Source organism: Cyprinodon variegatus, unplaced genomic scaffold (genome assembly GCF_000732505.1).
Source record: "Cyprinodon variegatus isolate N-32 unplaced genomic scaffold, C_variegatus-1.0 Scaffold106, whole genome shotgun sequence".
Lineage (NCBI taxonomy): Eukaryota > Metazoa > Chordata > Actinopteri > Cyprinodontiformes > Cyprinodontidae > Cyprinodon > Cyprinodon variegatus.
Genome location: NW_015150559.1, coordinates 1,227,730 through 1,240,134, shown reverse-complemented (window position 1 = coordinate 1,240,134; position 12,405 = coordinate 1,227,730). Strand labels below are relative to the sequence as shown.

Below are 12,405 nucleotides of genomic sequence, written 5' to 3'. Positions count from 1 at the left end.
TGTTTGTTCTGTCTAAAATGTTTATTTTGGAATAAAGAGCATAAAATATAAAAAATATTTTTTGTCTGATTCATCGATTAATCGAAAAAATGATCGACTGATTCATCGATTTTTAAAATAATCGTTAGTTGCAGCCCTAATCCACACATGCTCAGGGAGAACATGCAAACTCAGACAGACCCCAGGCCGGGAATCAAACCCTCAACCTTCTTGCTGCAAGGCAGCAGTGCTACCCACTGCACCACTGAGCAGCCAACCAAAAAAAGGGCTGGTTATAGTCCCAGCAGCAGTGTATCGCAGTGAGCTTGACGCAGACATTTTTGATTTTGAGCGTGGTCTGTGCTATACGCTGAGGGTCTAGATACGGCCGAGGCGGTGAGGACGTGGGGGCGAGTTTGTTCGACAACGGAGGGACATGAGGGCAAAAAATAGTGGGGATCCAGGTGGAAAAAGGGTCCCAGCGTTATCGCACACCTCGCTCTCCTAGCTGGTCAAACTTCTCGAGTTGTTTTCCACAATTTCGGTCATAAATACAAAACAAGCCGGCCTCCTGTCTGCGGCACTGTCTGCGGTCACCTACAACTTGGGTGAGATGCAGCGGAGTGTCTGCGGAGGGGGCGGGGACGTCTTTGAGTTCACTGTGACATCTACGCAGACGACCTAGTTTCGAAGTATATATATCAACCTTATGGCAGCACTTAGCACATGAAATAATTAGCATTTCAGACACACAAAACTGACAATAAGCAAATATAAGCCTAGCCTCAACTTGCCCAATAAGTCTTGTCAATACAAATGTTTCATAGAAAAGATTATGTTTTTTGGGAAATCCTCTAGCTGTATGAGAAATAAGGATAATAGAATGGATGAAATTCCCACACTTTTTCTTCTTTACTCAAAGTACAGTACATGGCAGCAAATGTAAAAGAACTATTGCATATCTGAAAACCAGAAGGATGCAAGCTTCAGCTTCCGCTAAAGTCCCCAGTCATACAGAATAGAAACATGACACTTATCACTGTTTGGATAAAACTAAAAAATTTAAAACTATAATTAAAACTTTGTAAGATGATTTAATAAATATATTAATGTCTTAAAAGAAATCTTCCATGTGGCAAGATTTTGTGCAAACAAATTGTTGTTTTATAAATGTAAATAAAAGTGAGCAAAACAAAATGTTTTTTTTTTGCAAAAATAATTTTGATTCTTGTTAACAAAAAATAAAATAACTCCACGAAAATACATAGTCCATGTCATTTTACTTAGAGAACCATAAACTTTTCATTTTGTCTGTGCCAGAGCTAAAGAGTGTATATCTATTATAAAGCAGTGCTTTATATAAAAACCTTTTGCTTCTGTTTTCTTTTTAAAGGTCACCTGAGTTCAGTGCACTCTCATTCGTTCCAGGAAAAGATTCCAACTCTTCAGCCCAGATTTGCATGTTGCAATCAGGTCTGTCATCAGATCCATTTTAAAAAATATGCAGCTATTAACAATAGTTATTTTCATTCAACGGCTTTTTGAGAAAACAGTTATGACATTTAGAAGTAATCAAACCCACACCCTTGAAATGATCTCTACGTAACTTTTGAAATGAATCTCATCACCGGTGCAGGAAGCAAAGGGCGACGGACATTAGAGGGAAAAGCGCTTGGAGCAGCAGCGCCTGGGATTCATTATTCTGCGGAAAGACGAAGGTTCTGGGAGATTCCGCTGTTTTGACAGTAAAGGAATGTAAACAGAATTTATTTATACGGTTATGACTTCAATCCACACACAACAGTTAGCAAACAATGGAGACAGAAACCCAAATGATTAAAATCACAAGGCAATTTTGACATCAACGTTTTCGCCATTACATAGTTTGATTTGGACACTACTGAGGGTTAGTCAACACACAAGTTTAAAATGTTTCAGCAACTCCAAATGGCACACATGTTAGGCATTAGAGATTTAGGTTTGACATGCTATATAGTATAATTTATTCTGACATAATAAAAGAAAAAAAGAACATCTGAGGCATTCGCATGACCAGTGTATGTTCACCTGCGGCAAACCATCAGGGATTTTGAGGTTTCAGAGTTGGCACAAAGTAAGTTAGGTTTTTAAGCAAAGAATTCATTCAGACATTTTGCCTTAAATTGAGATTGTGCCTCCTTGTACAAATACAGTCATGAATTTATCAAACAGAAACCCAACTGTAAAGAAACAGTTCATTCTCTGCTGGTTCCAATTGAGTGAAAGCTTGCCAAAATCAATGAAATTAGTAAACTGTGCATTTTCATATAGTGCACTTTTTAGTGCACTAGTTAAAAAAAAGCTGAGGTATTTGTTCCAAAGCTATTTTCATGCTGAAAGCATGAAGACTATTCACTTACATTAACTCAAGAGTTGCTTAAGGCGGAGAGGATTATTGATACCACAGAGTAAACAGAGGATCGTTACACTTCAAATAATTGCATTCTAAATAAGCATTTTTTTCTTAGAATACTTGCATTTTTTTCTTGAACAACTTTACATTTAAAATAAGAAAAAAAAACAATTGCATTGTCTTATTTCAAGAGCACATTAATTTATCTTATTTTAAGAGTAAAAATACTAATTCCATTGACAGATCATCTCATTTACCTACTCAAAATAAGGGTAAATACACTTCATTTAGGAAATCTTTACTTATTTCTATATCCTTTTTACAGTGTAAATATGTTAAACTCTGGGCTGCTGAATGATTAGAAAAGCACAAAGAAATCAGATGCTGTCTGTATTCAGACCATTTTACACATGAACAGCCTGAATCCATCATAAAAGACATGGAAACAATGATACTTTATTGGTTAAAACAAACAGTGCAAAAATGAAAAAAACAAAACAAAACGATTTAAAATTCAATATCACATTAAAAATTCATACGGCTATGTGTGGGACGCATATTACTTAAACATTTGTACAAAATTGAGATATTGGAGATATTAAGTTATTAAATTTTAATAATAATATAAAAAAATAATAATTGTATTAAATATTAGAGGTTATTAATAATGATAACAATATCCATTATATTTGCTTTTTAAATTTGTATTGAAACTGGTGCCAGTTCACTCAACTCTTATTCTGGTTGGTTAATGATTAGTTAGTAAGTAACTAAAATAGATATTTTTCCCCATATTTAAACAAACCATACTTTATCACTAATAGGTCACACTAACAAACTTTTTACACAGTGAAGACTTTTTTTTTTAAGTGTTTGAAAATGAGGTCAGAGCAACCAGAAAGGATGAACGAAGCTATAGACATTCCTGTTGGATAACAAATGTAAAGCGTTAAGGCTTTAAGCAAAACACATTTCTAGGCTCTCGCATGAATCAGGCGTTTAAATAAATAAAATATTATAAGCAAAAAATAATTATAGCTCAATTGTTAACTACTGTGTTATGCATTGTGAATTTTAAAATAAAGAAGTATCTTAAAGATAATGATGTGGATCAGTGTTTTTAAGTTGGCATTGATTTAATTGAATCGCTGAGTGTTTTCGCAGTGTATCGATGTGGAATAGTAATATTTACTTAAACCATCTTTATAGCATTCACCATAAAACTGTAGAATTTAACAAAATAAGACTGTAAAATAAGACATTTAATATAAAGGAAACTTCTCATACATTGTTCTCACATGGAAAAGTCAAACCTAATATGAAAAAAAAAAGATTAAATAAAGATATTTAAACATTACAGTTTATTGGAATGGGATTTTTTTCTTCTTATTTTGTAATGCTTGATCACATAACTACCTGCAACTTTTTAGATAGTTATGTGATAAGCAAGAAAAAAAAAAAAAAAAAAGACCTCTAAAGATTTTTACTGGCAGGCTATAATAATGATTGGTATCTTCACAATCTCTCTTAAGCTGATTCTCTAGAAGCCCAATTTTTTTTTTCTCAAGCCTACAATTATCTTTCGACTGTGAATTAGGAAACAAAACCAAAACACATTCCTCAGATTCTTCAAAAACTGCTCAAACTTCACATTCCAGAAATTACTTTTCATCTTTGACTTCACTTTATCAATACCAGCAGAGACTTGTGTAAAATACTTTTTTTTTTTTTTTTTTAAAAGGGCATCTGTGAAGCAGTGGTGGAGGGAATGTTTCACAACAGGATGTTTAGATATTGATTCTACTAATATAGAAGACATTAAACCCATTAAACATAGACCAAAAAAATATCATAAACATTCTGTGTATCAGTATCCTAGGTGTAAAATCCCCACAGCTGCATAAAGAAGACATAGATTACCTTTGCCGTGATGCAACAGTCTTCTTTTATTTATAAATTTTGTTTATACAAAAATCAATAGAATATTTATATGCTTTGAGTTAATAATGAAAGATATGTGTATTAGCTAGGGATCCATGATACACAGTATCAGCTTTAATGTTAGTTTTTAAAATAATGTTCCTGAAAGCAAACCTGATGAGCTAATAATAATAACCAATATGTATTTTCATCTTGTTACTGCTAGTGTATGTTTTTTTCTGGAATGTAAAGGGGTTGGCTGAAACTTGCAAATGATCTGGATCATTATCAAATTTCAATGAATTGATTCTTGGCATGAGGTGCAGCTTTGGTAAAAATTTCCTTAAAATCATTTAATAAGTTTATAAATAAGGCACAGAATGTGTTTGTAGCCTCTGGTGTTTGTTAAAGCAGAAAAATCAGGTTGTTTTTTTAACCGTCAAAGGGGCAGGAAATATATATTTTAAGTACATATAATATTGACTAATGTATTTCTCAACCATAGTAAGTAATATCAATATTGCGTAATTAATCTTAATCTGGTGTTCTCCGATTTTTGACATAGAAACCCATCACAGTCTAGCAAATCAAATGAGCCCCTTAAAACAAAATGACTTGCACACGTTAGAAAAACATGAATGTACACTATCCACCCAAGTTTGATTTTTGCATTTAAATATAATTTTTAGTATCTTAGCTCCCTTTTCTCGTCTGCTGCATCCTGCATTAGAAAAGTAAAAGTACATATGCATCAACTTAACCTTTAAAATAAATAAAACAAAAAACAGCTGGAAAAATAACTACTCCACTAACAATAAGCGCCGCTTAAGATTTTATCAGCTAACACTTCATAGCAAATGTCAACATTTGTTAAAGTAAAACATAAAAAGATTTTTTAAAGTGAAACAGACTCATACAAAAACAAGACTTGAGAACCACACCTGACTAAATGTTAACTGATTTGATGATTGTCATATTTTCAAAACAACTATCAAATATATTTTCTTCTGCATACCAACTTATGCTATTTTTTTAATGAGGCATGGCAAAACACACATATATAAGTTACATATCTGCCATCAGTCTGTCAAAACTAATATTAAAGCAGATCCAAAAACTGTTTCACCCATTAGCTCGTGAAACCTTCTGAAACAAAAATGGCAAGCAGAGACAGAGTCTGGCACAAAGCTAAAAAAGACAAGGGTTTAAAACACTTCTGTCAAGATAAAGGTAATTTTACAGGGTAATGTCCACACTAAAATTACACTAATGTTGCAAAACACAGACTGTACTTGTGATTTAGAGTACTGCTGGATTATTCACCCTTTTCATAAACAGGTTATATTGGTGAGAGCACAAAAGGAAGCGTATATGTTACTAAATGAACACTTGACCACATCCAGACTCATAACACAATGCCTTGCTTCAGAAAAATTTTGATATGACCCATAAGCTTACATTTTAAATAACAAGCACACAAAAACAGAGAAATGACTCAGTATTTATGTGTTGACTAACTCCAGATAAAATATCAGTTTATAAATTGAAGCACTAACCCAGACCCCAGTTTGCAAAGCAAATATTTTTACGATACTTGCTCAGTAAAATGGATGCTAAATACAGATAATTAACTTCAAAGCTTTTGGAAAATTCTTTGAAAACAAGGGTTAGTGTTTGGCAAAACCAGAACATTAATACAATGCAGAAACATAGTAACTAATAGCTAGTAATCAGCAATAATCCACTTCCAATACTTCTGATAATAATTAATAGCAATATTTTTTCCCAAGACAGTTTTTCTCTTAAATTTTTTTCATATGTCATACTGCTTTTTTTTTTTTTTTTTTTTTTTTTTTTTACAGATATGTCAGAAATTATGGATATGGATGTGCTGACCCTCTAGGTTACAGAATAAATATATATATTACGGGCAGTCCAACAATGATAAACATTTAAAGTGTTGATGACACAACATTGACATTTTCTAGAATTTTTTGTAGACCAAAATATTTTTTATACCGATGATCAATGTAAGAATTTCAACTTCAAATTTTTTTTTTATGCAGGAGACCGACTGTTGGAAGAGTGTGTTTTGTTATGAACAGCTGCTTAAGTTTTCATCGATTAAGATACAGCTTAGCCTTCATGTTGGGTCGCAGCTTTTTACTTCAGCCCCTATAAGGATGGCATAACTTCAGTTAAGCTCCTCAGGATCCTGAAATGCTTTCAAAAAGCGGATCAGACGAGATCGGGAGAAGTTGGACCCCTTCACAGTGTCAACATTTTGAGAAGAATGTTTTTTTTTTTTTTTCACTTTGTTCCCTCATTGAAAGAGTCGCTTGGTTGTTCAGTGAAAATCTACCAGGTACTGCTGCCACCAGTCGTACCTACTGCATCCCCTCCGGGGGAGAGAGAGGATATTAACCAGTGTTTGTGTGAGACATGGACGGATTATTATTAAGAACCTGCCAAAGTTGCTACCAGCGCTTTCTCTTCCAGCTCCACATCCAGTCCGGGTTCATGTTGAAGTGAGAGAAATTTAAATCGTAGATTGCTGCCACCCTGACTCATGATCCAAACTGTTATTAGCTTCAGTAGTACCAGAGTCAGGCTAACTTCATGATAATATCAAGGCTCTGCATTTCGTATTAGGTGTGGTATTGATTTGTGGTTTTAACAGAAGATTAAGAGAAACGTATGTGTGTATCTAAAATCTATGTTTTTTTTTTTTTTCTATTGGTGCTGCTGCGGTCATGAAGCTTAAGCGTGAATTCAACTCGGAAGACTCTTATCAGCTTCACCTGAAGCACCTACGATGTCCCTCGTTCAGCTCCAGTCAATCCACTCAGGGGCCACACCTTTTCCAAATCCAATCATCTTTCAAGATCCCCTTCATTTAGCTCCTGGGAAAGCTTCTCTCTCCCACACGCAAGCAAAGTTTCACCCACCTCCACCCTATCTCCTTCCTCATTCTCAGTCCCATTCCACCACCAGTATCCAGGTCCCGAAGGAAGACTACTCTAATCCTTTTCTAGGTTACCCAAGCGAATGCTGATTGACAGCATCAAAGTCTTCTGCCGGGGCCCAAGCCTCAAATAACTTATTTCGTTTATGTCTTCATCTACTTCTGTCTCCTTGAATCCAAGTTGGCCTCGGCAGTTCGCTCACACTGAGCCTGGTTCTGCTGGAGGTTTCTCCCTTTTAAAATTGAGTTTTCCTCTCCACTGTGTGTTACCTGTATAAATAAATGTAATATTTTCTAATTCAGCTTTTCTCTGTGTGAGTCTCTCCAGGTTGAAATATTATTTGTCACCCTCCAGTTCAAGGTCTGAATCTGTAAGCTACAGGTCTGCTCTGGATGGTTCTGACCTGTATGGTGTAATGCCTCCATATTTCTCAGCGTCACTACCCTCTCCTGAGTTTGAACTGGCTGATGGTTCAACCATAAAAACCAGTTCCAGACTAGTTGTCCTGGAACAGCCATCAATGTTTCAACCCATCTCCATCATAGAATGTTGAACTAGCTCCCTCTGACGTCACCACGTGGATATGGGTTTTGTACTAGCTATTAATTAGAGGGCTGCTGTGGAGCTACAAAAAGCAAGATATTTGTTTTAAAAATTAGCCTTATTGAATCCTAATAACTCCAATTAAAGTGGTATATCCTGCTGCATGATTTTAATCCAAAATTACATGAAATCAATATCGCGTCATCAAAACTAAATGGTGTTAAAAGCCTTGAATTTTTTGGTCTTATTTATATGCACCAAAATCTGTTGGGTTAAAACTGGTATTTTTATGGCTGTAATAATATATCCCTAAACTCTATGTCCAGATAACACACTGATTAAGTTTGACATGAATCTCATTATCTACTGCAGTATTCCAATTTTCTCAACTAACCAAAAAAAATGAAAGACAGTATCTGCCTATTTGGAGAAGCTCAAAGACTCAAATGCTACAACATGCAAGTGAATATATATCCCGCTAAAACGAGACTGTTTACATTACAATGGTTTCCCTATAGATCAATTAGATATATTTATGGTTTTAAAAATTTTAAATAAACTGTTTTAAAACCTCCTCTTTCCTTTTAATTTATTGCACATTTATATCCCTGACAATGAGTAAACCATTTCGCATCTAAAAAAGTATACATATATTTATCTCAACAAGGTCTTATTGAAATAAAACTTGTTGTTATTTCCTGATTAAACTTCTGCTTCATTAAGCAACAAATATTACCAAATATATCACTGCCTATATTGATGTCACTCATATATAATTAGCTAAAGTTACTAAAGCCCAACAATTCTTTTTTGTAAAATTGAAATATTATAACAATATATTTTAGGAAAATTGTCTAGACAATTTATGTTACTGCTGCAACTAAAAAACTGTTAACAGTGACTTAAACTTTTGACCTACTATGCTGTATATTACACGATGGGTCATGCTATTTTGGAAGCACCACCCAAGACAAGATGGGCCCAATATTGTACTGTAGCATGTTCCCTCACAAGAATGGAGTTAATGCAAGCTTCTTCAACTCAAAGCAATATTTGAAACTAGAAGAGGTGAGCACATGGCTTTCATCGTGTCCTGGCAGAAGCTCCGCATTGAGACCGGAAAATGTCAACTTGGTTTATTTAAATATCAAAAAAGGAGTATAATATAAAACGGGTCAGAGGCCTGGTTGATGCAGTCTTAGCAGCACAGGCATTACCAAAGAAAACAGAAAAGGGTTTCCAAAAGCTGTGTTAGCAGATTTAACAGTAAAATGCATATAGCCTGATCTTCTCTCTCAAAAAAAAAAATAATTAAAACATTAGTTATACCAGAAGCAGTGGCTGCAAAAAATTGTTTAAATGTCTGAAGACTAACTGGATCACCACCAGGATCTTTTCATATGTTAAAAAAAAAATTACATCACATGAGAGCAAATGTTAAAGCCATGCTCTCGGTAACAACTCACACATGCTTTTTATTGTCTTTCTGCTAACTTAAATTCATTACACTATGCCGTTTGAGAAAATCTGATGCAAAATAAAATTTTATGAAATGTAGGGTTCCCCAATATGAAGATTTGAAACTAGGTAGATATCCTATAATATTATAGCTAAGGACCAATATTTAATACATCTTTCGCTCTACCTTTTCAATACAGTAAAATATCTCACTGACATGAATTCTTAGTTTCATCACAGCCCCCATAATCCTCCATAATCCACTAACTAATAAAAAGGTTAGGAATAAAGGTCTGCACTGATACCTTCAATGTTTGAGTCATCTGTAAAATTTCAACATAGAACCATTTTCATATGTGGACTGCATTCCTGAAATGTTTAAATGTGTTCCAGTGGTGGGGCACATATGTCAGTAACTAAATGTCTGCAAGATTCACAGGTGAAACAGTATGCAAATGCAACATGAAACAAGCAGATTTACTGTAAGTGAGTAAATGTTTGGGCACTGAGCTCCTAGTTTCCAGAATTTATTTATATTCAGCTTTTTTTGCTGTAAAAGATCAGTGCCCCCTGCTATAAATTACAGATGTGGAAAACATCTGAACCCAATTGTCTGCATGTACAGTTCAATGTTCATGGAAAAACAACAGACAATCCAGCTGATAGCATTTGACCTGGCTGCTTTTCCACTAAGAGCTGTTCTCATTCATCTAGACTACTCGTCTTCCTTTCCTAACAGATTGTTTCTACAAGTGTATGACCTTGTAGCTGATGGGTAGTTGGCAGTAATGGAATTGAAAGCTATATGAAAACAGATAAATTCTGTATCCATGGGAGCTGCTCTGGGATACTTTATTTATATTGGCACCTCAGTAACAGATTCCGGCACATGAGACACCTTTCAGCTGTTTCTACACGGCAACCAGGCAATATACTCACCCATACATGACTGATGCAGCTATAAGACCAACAGCTGTCCTGTTTATAGGATATGTCTTATCAGTAATGCCAGATAAGATTTTTAAGTTTTCAACACAGGCTAAAAAAAAAACATGCAACTAAAATATTCTGCAAAATAATCTATTTTATTGAGGTTTATTAGTTGCTAAATCTTGACTGATTTTTTTATCTTTTAATGTATATTTTTTTACTGTGACAATTGATATAAAAATTGGGTTGACTCCTAAAGATAAAACTACAATGAAAGGATAGGACAACCTATTTCAATTTTACCATTAAAGTAATTCTAAATGATTTAGATCAAACTTCAAGTCAACAAACTCACACCACATAAATTGCATTAATCATGGGAGAGAAAAAGATGTTTACATGGTTGTTGATGCCAGATGGACACAAAACTACATCTTTGGTTTCATCTGGAAAAGATAAACTAACCAGCGGGAGTTATGTGTATGAAAATGCCTTGTTAAAATCAGAGTTCAGAAGGGAGTGAAATGACAGAAAAACATCACCAGCTTACATAATCAACATTGCTGTAGAGAGGCTACAGAAAAAAAGATTCCATTAGGTGCCACTTCTTTCAGCTGTAAAGAGCAAATGTGGAAAAATATCCCTGCTCTGCTCTGTCAACATTTAAATATTAGGGTAAGACTTAGGCATAAACAATGTAAAAACAGTAATACACCTTGCCTGTATCACTAGATCACACAAATCACATTGAAATTGTAAAGGATATTAGTAATGTTACCCTGACAATATGCCGCAAAGATTTACTGGAAAAGGATCAATCCAAATTAGAAAAGTGTACAAGGCTAGGTACTCCCCAGTACCTAGAGCTTAGTGCGCACAACATATATAAAGCAATAGACTCTTACACAGGTGTAATTAATCTTTAAAATTAATGTAGGTATTAGTCACAAACAGCTCTAAAAAGCATTAGGTGGGTATAGAAATAGGTTTGACAGATGGATGGGTGGACAAATGGAAGAACAAAAAACAGACGGATATGACGGATAACAGTAATGGTAAAGGTTTAGACAAAACCTAACTCACAATATTATTTTAGCAGAGTTTACCATAATTTATTAAAATTTATAGGCTTTTTCTGAGATAGTAATAGTGAGTGCAGTTCCAGTTGCTTTTACAAGTAAGTAAAACACCTCTTTAGGTAGCCAGCTTTTACCTACAGTACCAAAAGGGTCTTCTTTTCTTAGCAGCCCTTCATTTATTTATTTATTCTTGTTTTTTAACTGTTATTATGGTAGGGCTCATTGAGTTTACAAATCTCTTTTGCAAGGCAGACCCAGGCAAACCTTATAACAACATACCAACGATTAATACTAACATAAATCTAAATCAAAGCAGTTACAAAATAACACCTACAAACTGATTAATATTTGCCTCTGAAATACATTAAAGGGAACAACTTCTTTCAATTTATTTTCCTTTTTTTCTTTATAAAGTTGTTTAAGTGCAAAAAATAACCACCTGGAAGCTTTTTTCTAACAAGAAGAGACAATAGATACCGGGGAGTGAACCAATACCAGTGGCAAGATGCGTTCCAATCAACACTGGAAACAGATGACAATGGTGAGTTAGGGCAACTAGACCAGTGATAAAATGTAATGTTCCAGGGTATATAGAACTTAATTTATGCAACCTGTATAAGCATTTATGCATATAATTGTGTCACCATAATCTAAGATGGGCAAAAAAGTTGCAGCAACAAGACATTTCCTATTCTCAAATGATAAACAAGATATAATTCTAAAATACAGAACCAGCTTCAGCTTTGTTACAAGTTGTTGAATATGGGGATCAAAACCCATAGAATCCTCACTTATTAAGCCTGAATATACTGTATATAATGATTAGCTGCTTTAACTCTGATCTGGGTATACTTTTATAATTGAAAAACAGCATCACTTTAGATTTCTGAACATTTGAAACCAGCTTTAAATCACCCAAATTGGATTGAATGACATCAAAAAAGGCTCCTAGGCAACAAAACTTAAGACACTAACATTGACATTAATGAAACTGATACTGCTGTACATTGCTATCTAAAATCTTAATATCATTTATAAAAAGAAGGGGACCTAGGACAGAACCTTTTGGGATACCCTTAAATCCTTAAAGGCAGGTGGAAAATGTACCTTCCACCTTTAAACACTGTGGTCGCCCAAT

The 12,405-nt window shown here is 34.4% G+C and overlaps 1 protein-coding gene across 1 annotated transcript in view; it reads right to left on the bottom strand.

Annotated features, from left to right (window-relative positions):
- Positions 1 to 12,405, bottom strand: part of bicc1 (BicC family RNA binding protein 1) — a 91,596-nt gene that overhangs the window by 64,916 nt on the left and 14,275 nt on the right. The window lies entirely within an intron of this gene.